Below are 18,382 nucleotides of genomic sequence, written 5' to 3' on the forward strand. Positions count from 1 at the left end.
TCAATTCTATGCCTTAAAGCAGTATGTCTAGTATTCACACAGACATTCACACTACAATCGATTGATCAGGGACAAGTCAAACCACTTACCAACCTTGTGATTTGCAGAAGACTTACTCTACCTTCTGAATCACACCAACCTCGTATCAAGCTACTCTGGCGGGGGTGTGGCCTGTGGAGTGGTCGCTGAGGCTGTTGCCACTGCTGTCAGGGGGGACTCAGACAGGCACTAGCTTGCCACCAACATTGAGTGGGTGCTTCTTGGGTGGCATGACGGTATACTGACATCCCCACAGATTGCCTGAACATAAAAGGCAACTGGACTTGACTGTGATGCTGAAAATAGGTGTGATTAAAAAAATCACACAGGAGCCATAGTTCTTGTAGTGTAGAAAGATGGGTCTATACGGTTCTGTGTCATCTTGTGCAAGGTACAACAAGGTCTTACAGTTTGGTGCTTATCCCATGCTCTAGCTCAACGAGCTAATTTTTTCACAATGCTGGATTTTGACCAAGAAGTATGTGGTTTGAAAGAGGCACAATATCTGGGGTTCCACTTGGGAGGTGTGCAAGCACACTTTCAGATGGTTTGACAAGAGCCAATGCATCCTGGCCGTCTCCAAAGACCAAAAGAGAGGTGAAGTGATTCTTGGGCCTGTCTGATAATGTACCATTATTATCACCAGAATGGAATGGTGTGGTCTGCTGGAAAAACAGAAACTGAAAAGTCACTGCGGCATAAGAGTGTGATTAGTGTTTTTGTGTTGCAAGCATTGTAAATAAATGGACACTAACCCTGCAGTGCTGGCGATGTGAGCGTGGGTCATTGTCACAGTTACCATCTGCAGGGTTATGATCGAACACCTTTTAATCAAAATCCTGTTTAGATACAGTTATAGTTTTTGGAATAGCAGTCCTGTGCTGTACGAGAGGGTCCACAGGTTTAAACATTTGGCGTTATGTGTTTGGCTGAGGAGCCAATAGTGCAAAGCTGCAGGTCTGTATGTAAAAAATGTATCACACACCAATCATTCACAACAATGACTCTACCTGACTAATATTCTGTAGGTTTCTGCCTTTGGAGAAATAATGTGAGTCCTCTTGAGATATCATTTAGCATCTCGAACCAGGACATGGGGAGCTGATCCGCCTCCATGTTAATCTGTGAGCCTAAACGAATCTGGTTTGTTCTCTCAAACTTTCCATCAGATTGGGATCTCTTTGGAGGTTTGGAGCATGTGTCCATGCCTCAGGGTTTAAAGGTCTTTGAGTAGAAAACCGTTAAATTAGACTCAGTTCATTTGTTACATTTCTAAGCAGCTTTTGCAGTATTGCAGGGTACATTGTCCCACTACAGGTGGCCACTGATATAGTGGAGTGGCTTGAGTGCCCTGTCTCTTGAAAGTTTTCACATCTCATTTGTTTTCTTCCTGTTTCTTTGTCAGTGCTTCGTAAGCATAAAAATACCCAAATCCCACAACAAGACCTTAGCTACTCTTCATAATGAGCACTTTTCCTCTGGATACTTGTGTACATGCTACTGTCCTGATCCAGAACTCTTGATTATTTTTCACTAATTGAGTCTACTTGTGACTTGACTGAGCTGGACCTATTATAGCTCTCCAAATTGGGACCTTTTGACTCTGCATTAAAACAAGAGTTATCAGAACTACTTAAGAGTCAAGCAGGGAGAGCTCAGTCACATTGCTGGTGTCAGCATTCTGCCCACATGAGTGTTTCGGGCATTCATGCAGTCCAAACTAATTGATGTGTGTTATAGAACAGGATATGCTGATGTGCCAAAGTCATTAGCCAAAATGTGAGGAATAATCATTTTGTTTCAGGGCCATAGGCCAAAGCAAGGCAGGGAGAGAGAGTCCTCATTATGATTCTTCAGCCAGTGGAACCACAAAGTAAAGTAAGCTCACCTGGATGAATTCCAAAAGCTGCTCTTGGAAGTCAAGCTCTTCTTAGTTTATCAGACAGGCATCAATATCCTGCAGGCTGACTTCAATAGGTACACAGATCATTAACCAAGGTCCCAGGAGTGAGTTCAAATGAATTTACAATCAGTGTGATAAAATGTCTGAGAAACACACTATTTGCCATCTGTTTTTCTCAGTTGGTTCTTTTCAAATTGCATTTGGATCAGTATGACTGTAAAATATGTCTTTATATGGCTCTTACAAATTCAACTCCATATGTCTTGCCAGTGCATGTACTGATGTAAATCTACATTTTTGACTTTGCAAACTTCTTCCTCTCCACATTTAGCAAGCATTTACAGATCTCTCTTCTTTCCCATCATTCATTTAGTGTGAGTTAATATGACTGTACATACAGTAGGCTACAATACCTGAAAAATATAACCACTGTGGATTACCATAATCAGCTCTTACCCAATTGTGTGATACAACTGGGTTCAATTCACATGGCACTGTTGATTACATTACAGCAATTTTGTGACCCTTTTCCATTTGCACAATTTCTCTCATATGAAAAAGCCTTTAAGCTCTGTGAAAAATTGTCTTTGTGCTCCATGTTTTTATGCTGCCTAAACCAGGGAAAATTGGGTCATAGGGAAAAATATGAATGAAGCAGAGAAAAAGAGCTAATGCGGTTGCCAAGGAGTCTCTGTGACGTGCTGGCTCAGAGAGAAAAGCCACCATTCAGGAGGAGAAAGAAGTTTGACATGGAGGTAAGAGCGCCTTCAAAAGTAAGATCCAAGCTTCATAATTGTAGACCGTGAGGAACCGAGCACTTGAGTTCAGTAAGACACATCTGGCCTTGATTGTGTATAAACGTTTGGGATGAAAGGGCCAGTGGAGGCAATACACTGGGGCTGTTTATTGGGCCATTGCTAGCATGACCCACAAAGCAAAGTCTGTCTTTGCATCCATCCATACCAGCTGAGAGATTATCCTGGGTCTGATCCTGGCACGACATGCCCGAAATACTTTGTCCAGGAGGCATCCTAATCAGATGTCTGAACCACCTTGGCTGGCTCATTTTGATGAGCAGAGGCTCTATGGTAGCCATCCTTCAGAGAAAGCTCATCCCTGCCACGGTTTCATTCTGTCGCTACCCAGAACTCGTGACCATAGTTGAGGGTAGGGACATAGATGAACTGGTAAAAGCTTCACATTTATGCTGAACTCTTTCTTCACCAAACTGACATCAAGTATCTGCATCACTGCAGACATGGCTCCATCAGTCTTGAAGGCACTCATTTTTTTCTCGGCTGTAAACTGCTCCAGTTTAAGGTGGTGTCCAGTACCTAACATAACTACACCAAAAAAGCAGAGACAAGATTCTAAGGCTACCAAAATGGAAGATGGGAACAGGTCTGATGGTAATGCAGACCAAACTCTCAATGTGGTTGCTCATGGACTGAAGGCCTTGCAGCAATGGGCCAAACACGACATACCATGGAAGCACCTCCCACAGAAATTTCAAAGGGACGTGTTTGATAGCCTTATCGAAGTCCACAAACATGTAGACTGCTTAGACACCTACACTTGAGAATCCTTGTGATCAGTCGTGTTCTGTCAGGACAAGGCAAGGAGTGCTTGATTTGACAAAATGGATATACATTAAAATGTACCAAATTAAAGCAATCTCTCTCTTTATTCTCAGGCAGCGCTGTCATAAAGCTCCTCACCTTTTAGTTAATATCTACATCCATCCTTTACATTACTGTTATCTTGCAGCTGCAGTTGTATAGTGTAGCTGAAAGCAGCACTTCTGTTAACCAAATAGAACGCTAGATCTTTCTGTGTTTTGAGGGCATGTCTATTTCCTGAGCTGGGCAAGCTAAGAGACTAGCAGCCGAGAGGCTGTGTTTTGTTGATAAATCAGCTGGTCTTTGACAGTAAACTGACATAAGACGAGCGAGTGAGGCAAGCTGCTGCTGGCTCAGCTTTGACTGCTCTGAGATCAGTTTTGATCATATGGAAAAAACTAATAATAGCAAACAAGCAAGCTTCAGTTATTTATAATCGTAACAGATGACTTTTGTCATGTTTAACGTGTGATATAGAGGAGATAAAATGTGGAAAAATTGTTAATAACTCCTCTAGCGTATTAGCAAGGAAAGCTCGGACTTTGTCCAGTCTAATAAAGCAGGCAAGTTGACCAGGTGCAGGGTCAGCACTACTTTCAGATCAGCATCTATGAGAATGCCACAAGTTTAACCAGCTACTTTCCCAACACTCCAGCTTCATTTTAAATTAATATTTGAATCCCCTCATAGATATAGACAGTTAACCATTTCACACATTGCTCAAGGCTTTTATTTCAGCTGATTTTTAAAATGACTGTTAATATATTTTTAAAACTTCGGCTCTTCGCAAGCACCTACACAGACAGCATGCTAATGCTAAGCTAACCAAGAACGCAGAGTGATGTTAAAGCTGAGTGAATGCTGACCCCAGCCAATTACTGATAAAATTAGGAGCCATTTGTGGTGTGGCCAGCCGCTGCTGAACTTCAACAGTTAACAAACTAATGCGCAATCAGGCTGCCGCCTCCGTTTCTACCTCTTCATTATTCTAAAAACTCACAGCAATGAAAATAAAAAACTGCAGAAAAAATTTTAAACGTACAGCTCTGCTGTCACTTCCAACATAAATTAAGACAGAAAACTAAACAGTAGTGACGTTTGTAGGGTTACTGAAGGTGGGCTAGCTGGCATATAATGATGTGCTATGTGGTGACTAGCTACACAGCTATGGTTAGCATAATATAAACACAGTGAAGCTGGAGGAGTTTTTTAGGGGTCCTCCACTTCCTGCCCCAAGTGGAGGAGTTTAAGTATGTCGGAGTTTTGTTCACGAGTGATGGGAGAAGGGAGCGGGAGATCGACAGACGGATTGGTGCAGCGGCTGCAGTGATGCGGATGCTGTACCGATCTGTTGTGGTGAAGAGAGAGCTGAGTGTAAAAGCGAAGCTCTCAATTTACCGGTCGATCTACGTCCCTACCCTCACCTATGGTCACGAGCTGTGGGTAGTGACCGAAAGAACGAGATAGCGAATATAAGTGGCGGAAATGGGCTTCCTCCGAAGGGTGGCTGGCCTTTCCCTTAGAGATAGGGTGAGAAATTCGGCCATTTGGGAGGGGCTCAGAGTAGAGCTGCTGCTCCTCCACATCGAAAGGGGCCAGTTGAGGTGGTTCGGGCATCTGACAAGTGTTAGGTTGAAATTGTTAAATGTTGCTGTTATTGTACTTAAATTTGTAAGCCTTGCCTTAAACTGTATGATCAGAGACATTCTTCAGTTTCTATTGTCCTCCCCAGCCTGTTGAATGGTGAGGGGGGCTATAGTGTAACTGCAGGCACATTCTATGTAAGGAGTGTGACTTCCTGGCCTTTGTGTCCTCACCTGTGCTTGTGTATAGTGAGACCGTTAGAGGGGTTAAGCCATATACAGGGTGGGGGAGATGACCCTTTTGTGAGCAGAAAGTCACACAAACGCACCCCTATCTACAGACACTCACTCACGTGCAACTACACACAAACACACAGTGTTTTAACCTTTAGTGACCATAGGTTTTTTTTTTTTACAATGGGTGTTTGTGTAAACTGTGTGTCGCACAATAAAAGGCTGCAGTGGGATGCTGGTTCTTCGGAGTCTTCTGAGGTTGAGGCCAGAGTGCTGTTCTGAGGTTCCGACTGGGCTTCCCTTGCTATAGCATGTGAAAACCGATCGATCGCTGTTCTGTTTTGCTTTCTTCACGGAAATAAGTCTGAACTAGCAGGCCTGCTAAGGTGCAGACCCAACAACAAAGATGCCTCCTGGGTGACGTTTTTTGGGCATGTCCCACCAGAGGAGGCCCCGGGGCAGACCCAAGACACGTTGGAGAGATTATATCTCTCGGCTGGCCTGGGAATGCCTTGGTGTTCCCCCGGACAAGCTGGAGGAGGTGGCTGGGGAGAGGGAGCTCTCTCTGCTTGGGCTGCTTGCCTCCGCGACCCGGCCCCAGATAAGCGGAAGAAAATGGATGGATGGAAGCTGGAGGATGAACGCTAAGTTTTTCCCACTCAATAACAGTTAACATGAGGCTTCCTGATGGTTAGGGACAAATGCAATTGCATGGCAGGATGCTGTAAATCAGGGGTGCCCAATCCCGGTCCTCGAGAGCTACCGTCCTGCAGCTTTTAGATGCATCCTTGTTCCCACACACCCGAATCAAATGAACGGCTTGTTATCAGGCCTTTGCCAAACATGATGGCATGCTGAAGAGGTAATCAAACCATTTGATTCAGCTGTGTTGGAGTGGGGATGCATCTAAAAGCTGCAGGATAGTAGCTCTCGAGGACTGGGATTGGGCAGCCCTGCTGTAAATGGACCAAACTTCAGTCGGGAGAACAACTGAGATAATCCATCCACAATACGAGGTTAGTCATTCATTTACTGCTGCATGGGGTGGGCTGTAGTTACATCATAAGGTTTAAAAAACTGAGCTTTAAAATGAATAGAGGTAATAAAAACCGAGAGAGGCCGACAGTGATCACGGCCTTTTTAGGAGATTGTTCAGATTAAATAGAACAAGACACAAAGCAATAAAACATGTTAAAAACACAAGAGCCTTAATAAACGGAGAGTAGTTTGGACCCAGAAGCAGGGTTCATACGTCATCACTTAACAACCGAATACCTGTTATAAGAAATGGTAAATGGCCTGTATTTGTATAGCGCCTTACTAGTCCCTAAGGACCCCAAAGCACTTTACACATTCAGTCATCCACCCATTCACACACACATTCACACACAGGTGATGGTAAGCCACAGCCACCCTGGGGCGCAAATCTTTGTCAAACATGAGTAGTTCTTGATTGATTCTAGGGCTGCCACAAATGATTATTTTGATAGTCAACTAGTCACAGATTATTTTTGCGATTAGTCGACTAATCAGATCATGCATACATTGGACGTAAAACATACAGCTTATTGCACCAACACGCATCTGCTCTTATATAACTATCATTAGCTTACAGCTTGAAATGTTTAAGGTATGTGCTAACTAAAAATAAAGACAAGATGATATTTTATTAAATTTTAATGAAATTTGCAGATTGTTTTGGTGGAGTTTAAGAAACTTAGCCGTCTGCTCCTTGCTATCTAAAATATAACAGGACACCGGAGTATATTCTCGAGCATCTCACACTTCTGATAATCAGTTGTCTGCTTGATGTTTATTCAGCTGTGTAAAAACTTTAATCTCAGCCAAACCGATTTACTCAGGAACAAATAAAATACTGAAAAAAGCCAAACAATAACATTTTTAAGTTATCTAAGTGACTATACATCATGTTTAACCTGAGTAGCAAAAGACGGCGGTGGGTTTGAAAACCATCTGCCGGGAATCCGGTGTTCTCACGGGCTCTAATGAGCCTTGAACCCGGCTAGCTATCGAGACATCTCTGAAAACGCCGGAGCGATTTTGAAAATATGTGGTGTCTTGATAAACTGAGCAGATATTTAAAGTTTACACAGCAACATTCCCGCCTGAAAATATGTTAAAAGTTTATTTTGTGATCCAGAAAGAATAATAAGAGTAATATTAAAACTAAGTAGCTGCCGCCATTGTTGAAAACTGAGCTGGGCCGCGCTATGAATTCTGGGATAAGTTGGGCCACGAAGTATCCACCCGACCCATCCTTCAAATCTGGGGAAATGAAGGACGCATTTGTCGGCTGCATTTGTCGGAGTCTTCGAATTTGGATAGTCTTTGTCGTGTCGCTGTAACGTAATTGGCCTACAAATGTGGGCACAGGAGGATGCGGTTCCTGAATTTGGACACAGCTACGATACCGGACACTGCTTCTTCTTCTTCGGGGTTTAACGGCAGCTGGCATCCTTGTACATGCAGTGCTGCCATCTTCTGTTTCAGTCCGTTATTACACTCTTAACTTCTACTACTTATTCCTGCATCTTTTGTGATCTTACAAAGCTTCAAATGACGCCTCGACTACTAAATTAGTCATTGACGATTTTGATAGTCGACGTAATCGTGACTAGTCGACTAATCGTGGCAGCCCTAATTAATACTAATTCAGAAAGCTGTAATGTTTTCAGCTCATTGTGTTAGTTCAGGTCTTAGATGTTGTCTTTTGTTATTAAATAATTTAAAAATATATCTTTCTACTACTCTGCACCTCATATCCTTGGAGGAATTTCTGTGTTTAATAAGGACGTAATAGGATTTGTTTCTTATACAAGTTCACTGTTCTCTTCAGTGTGCTTGGGCAATAAAAGCGCATTCTCTTTTGGACTTCTTTGTAAAAAAGATTTGTGTGCTGAGTGAATCTCACTTGAGTTGTGAGGTTAACTTTGGTAGAAGAACTAAAAGTGCCAATGCCATCTCCTCTCTGATGTGTGTCTGAAAAGTCTTTTCTAAGATGTAGTCTCTGGTGTCTTTGTCAAATTGTCTTTTCCTCACTCACATAATTTCTTGCTGTAATTCTACTTTTTTCACACCACCTTTAAAAAAAAAAAGCCTTTCTTTTCTTTTCCTATAACTGGTGTTTTCACAAGTAGTGCAAAGATAATCTTTTGTCTTGAAATTAATCACTCAAGAAGACAGCATGTTTTTTTAAACGTGTTTAAGATATTTTGCAGCTTCTGGTACCAAGGTTGTAAAAAAACAAACAAAACGGGAGCACAAACTGATTAAGGAAGGAGATAAAAACTGGATTGTTCTGCAAATTTCCCTGAAAATTCAAATATTATTTTGCATTTGGAAAAACCTAGCTACATAAAAATGCTACTCAGGTTATATCAAATAGAGAAAGTAGTGCAATGCCTTTTAACATCACGGTAAGCAGAATGAAAATTTGAATGGAAATATAGCATGATTTTCAAATTGCTCATTGTGAAAAATAGTATATCTATATACCAAACTTCTGTCACGGCTGGGGCAGCCGCCGTGTGATGCGTGGGAAAGAGCTCAAAGGCAGCACTTACTGAGATGCGAGCGTGGTTTATTGGCAAAAACGGAACTTAGGATAAACTAAATTGGGAGAAACTAAACTATAGAACGGCAAACCTGAACACGAAGGGAGGACAGCAGGGAGAGCACACAGTGGATTCACAAAGAGTTTCCAGGAGAAGAACACTGAGAAACACAGACGACGCAACGATGAACACGACGATGAACACACTATAAATACACAGAGGGACACTGGGAAATCACACACAGGTGGGAGACACAGCTGGACCTGATTAACCTGACGAGACAGGGGAACACTAACACCAGGGATCAACAGAGGGAGCATCAACCCAGAAACCCAGCATCCAAAACCCCAAAACACAAACCATCCCAAAACAGTCCACTAATAATAATAATAATAATAATAATAATAATAATAATAATAATATACCAGACACAAAATCACCGAGTCCACGGACTCAGGACCATGACAACTTCAATATTTCATTAATAATCATCTCCCCAGTTTAATTAACTGTTATAGATAGTTTTGGTTATGGTTGTAGAGCCTGTAAGGTCTGGGTACTGTAGTCCTTCTCTTTGAATGGCCCTGCTATCACTGAGCAGAGATTGTCTGCAGTGGCTTGATAACTGGATGAATCCCTTTAATCTATTTTATGTACTCTTGATTTTCTCACAAAGACATTTATACTTCCTGTTTTATTCAGCAAATGAAAAGCTAGGTATAATTCTGTAGTTTTGTAGTCCAGGAGTGTAGCATTAAGAAAACAGAAGTGAGAATTTTATTTTAGTATTTAGTGTCTTTGTTTGACTTTTTTAATGATAAAGACCATGATGTAATTGACAAATAACACAGAGTTGGTTGTGCATTTGAAGGAGTTCAGCTCTCTGCAACATGAATACAATATTCTTTAAAGCCACACACAAGTTCAGTTCTGGACATGCCCTACATGCTTTTTGGGGATTACTTAAATAGATTGCAGATGTGAAAGGCTCCTGTAAGAGTCTCTGCTCCCTATAATTTGAAATGAGTTTTATAAATTTAAGTAAAATAGCGGGGCTCCTATTAATCTGGGCGATTGTGGCTCAAGAGTTGGCAGTTTGTCTTGTAAGCGGAAGGTTGCCGGTTCGAGCCCCGACTCGGACAGTCTCGGTTGTTATGTCCTTGGGCAAGACACTTCACCTACCGCCTGCTGGTAATTGCCAGAGGGGCTGATGGCGCGATATGGCAGCCTCACCTCTGTCAGTCTACCCCAGGGCAGCTGTGGCTACAACTGTAGCTGCCTCCACTAGTGTCTGAATGTGAGAGTGAATGAATAGTGGAATTGTAAAAGCGCTTTGAGGGTCTCGAAAAGCGCTATATAAATGCAATCCATTTTTAATCTAATGTTTATGGCACATGCTCCTCATAATCACAGTATCAGTGGTTCATCTCCCAAAGACTGCAAAACGTGCCCTTGAATGATGCTTGAGGTCAGCCCCCAGTTTAATCTCTGAATGACCTCTCATTCATTTTATTTTTTATTAAAGTGTCCTGCTAACATCATGCCCTGCCCAGAATTTGTCCAAAAACAGAAGGAAAGATCCCCAGTTTGGTACAAGACTTTCACTTTCTTTAGCGATTTTTCTTTTTGATAATGAAAAATGAATACCACTAACTGAAGCTGATATTTGCACTGCCTGTTCGGATATAAAGATTCGTCATTGGTTTGGAGTGCCAGGGAGAGCTGTTATCAGTGGTAGAGAAGTGGGACAGATGCCACGATGCAGGACATACGTGAGGTCAGTGAACTAGTAATGAGGTGTGCGCTAGGAGTGGTTCTGGGTGGGATTACATCAGAGATCAGCTCTGAGACCCTTCTTGCTTGCGGTGGTGGTGGTGATGGGCAGGTCGACAGGTGAGGTCTGAAAGGAGATTCCCTGGACTTTGCAGATGACATTGTGATCTGCAGTTAGCAGGTGGCTGTAAGCCTGGAGGGGTGGAGCTATGTTCTGGAAAGAGAAGGAATGAAAGTCAGTAGACGGAAGACTGAAAACATGTGTATGAATGACAAGGAGACAGGTGGAAAGATGGGCAGGCAAGGTGTAGAGATACTGGTAAAAGATAGAAGGTAAAATACCTGGGGTTAACAATCCAAAGTAACGGAGAATACACAAGAGAAGTGAAGAAGAGTGTGCGAGCAGAGTGGAGTGGCTGGACATGAGTGCCAGGAGTGATCTGTGACAGAAGGGGAGATTTGAGACCTGTTTTGATGTATGGTTTGGAGACAGTGGCACTAATAGAGAAGAGGCAGCTGGAGGTAGCGGTGTTTAAGATGCAAAGCTTTTGATTTAGAGTGACCGGGATGGAAAGAATAAGAAATGGATGTATCAGAGGTTCTGTTTGGAGACAAAATTAGAGCAGCAATGCTGGGACAGTTTAGACATATGCAGAGGAGGGATGGTGAATATGCTGGAAAAAGGATCTGCAGCTGAAAGACAGGAAGAAAACCTGCCTGGAATATTCATGGTTATAGTGAAGGAGGACATACAGAGGGTTGGTGTGACAGAGGAGAATGCTAAGAATAGAGTCAGGTGGAGGGAGATGTGCGTTAACCCCTAAAAAGTAGAAGATGATTAAAATGTCTGACAAAATGCATCTTACTGACAAGTCAAACTGATCTGAAGTGTGTTAGATTAATGTGTGGATGTTGAAAGTAGGTCTGGAGGATGCATGCTCTTATGGATGTGGAATACTAACAGTAACTTGATGGGTCCCTTTAATGGATCAGAATCTAGTAAATGTTTTGTGTTCTTCCATGCAACATACAGGTCAGCTGTAACACACGTATGTCAAGTGGAATAGTTTATAATAATGTAGCTCTCCAATGGATAAGCACGGCACTCCACAAGCTTTTTGTTTTATCCAGAGAATGTCTGCCTCAACCTGTATGTCCACATAATTTAAAAGTAATCAATAGTAAATAAAAAAGCTGCCTCTCCTTGATCTGAACTGCCATGCTGTTTCTGAGGAGTTGCACATGTGTAAAAAGCAATGCATGAAGAAATCTGTCTGTAGATTTCAGGAAATCATTTGTATAGAATAAATGTGCATAAACATGTTACATGTAAGTAACCTGATTTGAACATTTCATGTCACCTCTTGACATGGTAATGGGAGATCAAACTGGAAATAATCCAGCAAACGAGGTTGGTGTGATGTGTCATATGATAGTTTGCCACGAAGACATGGGAGGTTTCTGATTTACCTGTTTGGTCACTGGTTCTAGTTTATTCAATGAAGTGTCTCTAGGCAATGTACTAAACCATGAAATTAACCACAGTGTGTCATTGGTGTAGATAGATTAAATCACCGATAGTATTCCATTGCGGTTGGTGTCAGCTGAATGTTTTCCACATGATGACGATGGTGGATCAAAATCTGATGGTACTTTTCTGTGTTTATAATTGTTTTTAATTCCCAACACCACTGGCTGAAATACATCCCCAAACCACTATGTTTTACAGGTGGTCAAAACACTCAATGTTGTACCTCTCTCCCGACTCTCTTCACACAATAGTGATGACAGTTTCAGCAAAAAAAATTCACACTTAAATTCATCACTCCACAATAGTGATGGGATTTCCGACTCTTTTTAGAGAACCGGCTCTTTCAGCTCCGAACCGGCTCTTTAGGTTGTTTTATTGCTTTAAAACATCTATAATAATTGTAAACAATAAAGCTTGGTAGTCTGCGGATTTCACCTATCGTGGGTTATTTTTAGAACGTAATTCCCGCGATAAAAGAGGGATCACTGTACTTAGAATGAATCCATTAAAAATACTTATGCCCAAATAGCAAGGAGGTATCAAGCCGTCACTGCTGGCTGACTTCTGGCATGAAAAGACATATGTCATCCAGATATAGGCCAGACCTGGCATAGATGGCACTGTCTATGTGATGGCATGCCATATCTGTCTCGATTGTGGTTTGGGTTATGTGACCCAGGCTCATGAAAAACAGGTCTTCCCTGGATCCGGCATCAAGCTGGCACTTCTGACTGACCGGTGTCACGTCAGGGTGTATGTCAACCAGATGTGGGCCAGGTCTGACAATGATGGCACTATTTATGTTCCTAATTTGCTATTTTAGTTAGAAGACCCAAATGCCATGTTGCAATACTATACTGCTATGGTAGCCAACGTTTCAAATGCAGGTTTGACAGGTTTGTGAGTGTACACTTTATCCAAAACCTAGTGAGGGTTTACTCATCTTTGCCAGTGGGTGGCTATAACTCAGGAGGTAGAGCAGGGCACCTACTGATGACTTTTGCACTCTTTTGCATGTTCTGGCACATTTTCTTATTACATGGCTTGATTGAAGTACACATTAGGGCTGACATCTGGGGCCAGAGCTGAAACTGTTTGGGGCCAGGGCTGAAACTGTTCTGGGTCAGCACAGGGCCAGCAGTGTGTCTACAACTGGCCCGTGGCTGCACACAACTTACACATGGCCCACATACTGCAAAGAATGATGGCCCTTTGGTGGCCCAGATCAGGTTTGCCAGAGGTAGTCCACACATGGGCCAGCACAGGACCACTACTGTGTCTGCAACTGGCCTTGTGCTGGCCCATGTGTGGGCCACATCTGGCAAACCAGATCTGGGCCACTAGTAAAAAAATTGTTTTCATCCTCACATTGTATTAGAATTTATTTGCCAAGTCTGATTCCAGCAATTTTACATCCACTTCAAAGTAAATTTCACTGACAACAGCCTACTGACACTGAAGTGCAGAATATCTTCAAAAGCTAACTTCAATATTTCTATAATATAAGTGTGGATCACTGACTCTTCGACAGATGTTGATCTCTTTTCACAAAGTTTTAAAGCTTGCTTCAGAATAATCAAAAGTGGATGCTTGTAATAGTCACAATTGCGTGGTGTCTCTTTAAGACAACCTAAGTTAATGTTTAGTCATGTTACAAGTATGTGCCACTACTCTCTGTAGAGTGTGGGAGAAACGTGCTTGCTCATGGACGTATGGACTGAGATGGACCTCATATCTTTACCTCCCTAAAGTAACGTTACGGGTTGTGTGAACACTGCTTGCTTCATGTATGATAAGACAACAGCTGTTCAATCGGGCCTTGTAAGGTTGGTGAAGGGTGTGTTTATTAAAGGACAAGCGCTGTGGAATTCCCAGTAAAAGTGTGGTTGTGAGTTTTTGACTGTCCTGCTGAGTGTTTCTGCCACCTCCTCTCAACCACTGAGTACAGCGGAAGTAAACAGTAGACTGACAGCCTACTCAGACAGCAAAACACACTGGTATGGATCTGGTCTGGAGCAAGGTTATTATCCTTAACGAAAACTAACGAAATAACGAAAACTAGAAGTGAAAAAATATTTTCGTTAACGGAAATAAAAATAAAAACAAAAAAAGGAAAACTAACTAAAACTGTAATGAGTGTTCACAAAACTAACTAAAATTAACTGAATTTATAGCAAAAATGTATTTAGTTTTCGTAGATGTGTGTGTGTCATACAATAGTCAAGGGTGAAAATGAAGTTTAGTTTCCAGATTTTTTCTTGCTGTGTCTCATTATGCCAGCAGGTGGCAGTACGTTAGTCAAGTCGTCTGCGTTGCTGCTCTGTCCACGCGCAGAATCATGTCAGGAAAAGTCAGGAGAAAGCGCCAGAGTCCAATTTGGGATTACTTTGAATATGACTGTGTTTTGGATAAAGTGTCTTGTAGTGGAAAGAGACAAATTATGAGGGACATGTCTAAAGGGAAAAAAATCCCACAAACCTTAAAGTGCACTTGAAAAGTTCACACAAGAAGACTAACCTAGCTTACCTTGAGAAGGGAGCACACTCAACCCTCATCCCCAGTAAACAGAAGCTAACCCCAGGCAAGGCAGCGTGATGCATCCCGAGACAACAGGACTTGGATATCTACATAACTGTGTGAGTCAATTGCCTTCAAAAAGTTTATCAATTCACTTGAACCAAAATTACAAACACCCGGTGCTGCAAGAGTTAATAGTCTCATTGGGGCCAAGATATAAATTTTATAGTTGCCTGGTATCAATGGTTGTTCATCTGCCCTAATTTATTTATTTATTTAAAGAACCCATAGGTGGGAATGTGAGTTGTCTGTCTCTGCGTGTTAGCCCTGTGACAGACAGGCAACCTGTCCAGGGTGCAGGGTATGGTAGCTGGAATAGCAACATACCCAAGGATAAGCAGAAGAGCATGACTTCTCTACAGTTAGGTAGTTTTCTCTTTTCTGAACCTAAATATGCTTCGAAAGGACACCTAACACTGAGCATTTGGGTAGCAAGCCAGAGGGTGCAGAACTGTGACAGCAGGAAAAATGAAGGAAAGTAATTAAAATAAGCGAAAAAAGACAAGGGCGACAACTGACTGAGTGAAAGGAAGTGGTGCTAATATCTGGATTGTCTGTCAGCTGCAGGACTGTTCGGTTGGTAGTTTCATCACTGTTCTCAGAGGCTGATGAAAACAAGCAGTAACAAACAGTTGAAAAGCTAACAGCCTGGAAGCAAAACACAGGTAGTTCCTTTTACTTTTTTCATTGTAGTGAGCCTACAGTACAAATGGAGTGTTATAAAAGCCTGAAATGAGTCAGGAATCTCACTGGCATCATCGTGCGAGCCATCAGTATAATAGACTGTCTGGATGCATTATGTGGGTGCATTATCTTCCTCTGGCAAGGGCCTAAGCTTGGACTGCATCCCTGAGCAGAGTGATTGAAAAGCAAGAGGAATCAGGAATGAGACAAGCAAGCCCAACCAATAATATATGATAAAATACAGCAGCTTCACTATACTCAGTTGTCAGGAGGTGGGAGCAGGAGGGAAATTCTTTACAAGTGTGTGTAGAAATTGAGACTGAGAGGAAAAGCATGAAATGATTTAAGATGATAGAGTGAGCTGTTTGTAGGATGACAGTCTAAGATGATTTACGTGGCAGTGTAGCACCTTGTACATCCTACACACAGACTTTAACAGTGTCAGGCTAATATCAGGGGAGCGCATTTCTACATTGACATATACAAAGACTCTATCCTTGTCTAACTTTTCTGATGATAAAAGTAGAAGCCATTCCCCAACAACATTCTTGTTGTGAATAAGTTGTAGGGCTTTCTAATAACCTGTGTTGCAACAGTGGAAGTAATAGCACTGAACCTATGGACTGAGACAAGCAGCCATGTTATAATGAGGGATGGAATCACTCAGCCATACAGCACCACTCTTCCTGTTAGGATTCTTAAATTAAAGAAGCAAACGATGCGTGCAGCAAATTCTTGCCCCTAAATCTGAACAGCTACCTTTCTCTTAGTGGAATCGAACTCCTCTTTCTACCAACTCAGTTCTCATCTGCTCCACTGAATCTGCTCTGCTCTCAAAAAAGGGAAACAACTTTCTGTCTTTAGTGTATCATTGAAATGGAACTGTATTTGTCTATGGACCATTTTCATCAGCAAGGCAGAGCAGTTACTCTTACATTTCATCATTCTAAAATCTATGGCACTGCCATTTCTTCAAACTTTGGAATATTTACCTCCTTTACTTAAAGACTGTTGGGCTTGTTGAAGATATGGTAATTCAATTTCATATGGCACCTAAGACTACTAGAAAATTATGGACATTTGTGACCACCCATCAACTGAATTGAAGTGCAGATTAGAAACTATTAAAAAAGTTATGCCTTAGTGAAAATGGAATCTTTTTGGTTTGAAAAGGGTACTGTCACCATTTTAATCATCTATCAAGTTGATTAAAACCAGTGAATGTCACAGCTTTTTGGCACATTTTCTGACCACATTGCCCCTGACCAAGGTGGTGGGCGTTGACAGAGGTACAGTTGTAGTCAAAAGTTTTTATATACTCATCAAGAGGATGAATGTCATTGAAAGTTTTGACTTTTGGTGATTTCTTTGAAGTGTTCTTTGATCTTAGGGTAAATTTATTATACATTATTTGATGCACAAGTACGTATTTATTTTGGATTTTCACTAACTCACGTGTGGACAAAAGCTTTAAAATTATACATACACCACCACCACTTATATTTGATTAAATGTCAGTTAGCAATTTATACCATTATCAAATGCTTTTAGTAGCCATCAACTAGCTTCTGAAATAATATTTACCCATTTTTTCAAAAACAGTGGCAGAGTTCATTTTAGTTGGTACTTTCCTGGTATGGACCTGGCTTTTAAGTGTAGTCTATAATCTTTCAAGACTTTTGAGGTTTGAGGCTTTGGAAAGGCTTTTCCAGAAGTTTAATGTTAAATTCAAATCTATTCAATTCAGTTTTATTTATGTAGTGCCAAATCACAACAACAGTTGCCTCAAGAGCCTTTATATCATAAGGTAAGGACCCTATAGGTGGGATGGGGAACTCCAGGCCTCAAGGGCTCTTGTCTTGCAGCTTTTAGATCTCACCCTGAGTCAACACTACTGAATCACATGATTAGTACATTACCAGGCCTCAGGAGAACTTCAAGACATGTTGAGGAGGTAATTTAACCATTTTAATCAGCTGTGTTGGATCAACACCACCATTCTCCCTTTGCTGGCCCGGTCCTGGGTCCTTGCGATTCCCAGACACCTTAATGCCCACCATTTGACCTCAGTAAATCACATGATAGGGCGGGGCTAGGTTGCACCTGTTTTCACACCTTGGCTTGTGTGATTAGGTAGAGGATCAATGGGGGTCCATGACCCTCTTGGGGACACTCCCATAGGGCTCTTAGAACTGAAGAAGCTGCTTGGATGAGAGGTGAAACCTCTTCAAGAATGTTAAAGAAGTCCAGAGGCTTTTCATTCCAAGTTCCTTAGACAGAAGACATGAAGAACATCTGTACATAATGAAGAGGAAAAAACAGCACTGATAAAACTGTAAAATCCTCCATATACTCCAAACCCCCAAAGAACAGACAGCAAAACTCTATATAAGGTTGAGAGCAGTGGAAGGAATAAATATATAGTACTTAACTACTCTATCTGAGCACTCACCACTTCAAAGCACACAACTCACCTCAAGCACTTTTTTCTATGTAAGTACTTTCTGAGATTCACATTTCAAGCAATGGATTGGAGAGCAATGTGGGGTTAAAATCTTACATAAAGACATTTGGCATCCAGACTGGAAAGTCAGGGATTGAACCACCAACCTTCCAATTAGCAGAGGCCCTTCTCCACCACCTAAGCTACACCCACCCCAGGCTGTAACACCAACTAAATACAAAATGATTTAAATGAATTACAGATATAAAGCACAAATGCATGTTTTTATATGTGTTCCCCTCTATTATTAAGTCACTCAATTAAAATACAGCTGCTCCAGTCAATATAATTAGTTAACCTGGGCATTGGAGGCATTATATAAGTCCATTATAGTATCAAGATCTTTCATTGGTTAATAAGG

The sequence above is a fragment of the Copadichromis virginalis genome, linkage group LG8 (genome assembly GCF_057382275.1).
Source record: "Copadichromis virginalis isolate Kocher_CV1m ecotype Utaka linkage group LG8, C_Virginalis_male_GT1.1, whole genome shotgun sequence".
Lineage (NCBI taxonomy): Eukaryota > Metazoa > Chordata > Actinopteri > Cichliformes > Cichlidae > Copadichromis > Copadichromis virginalis.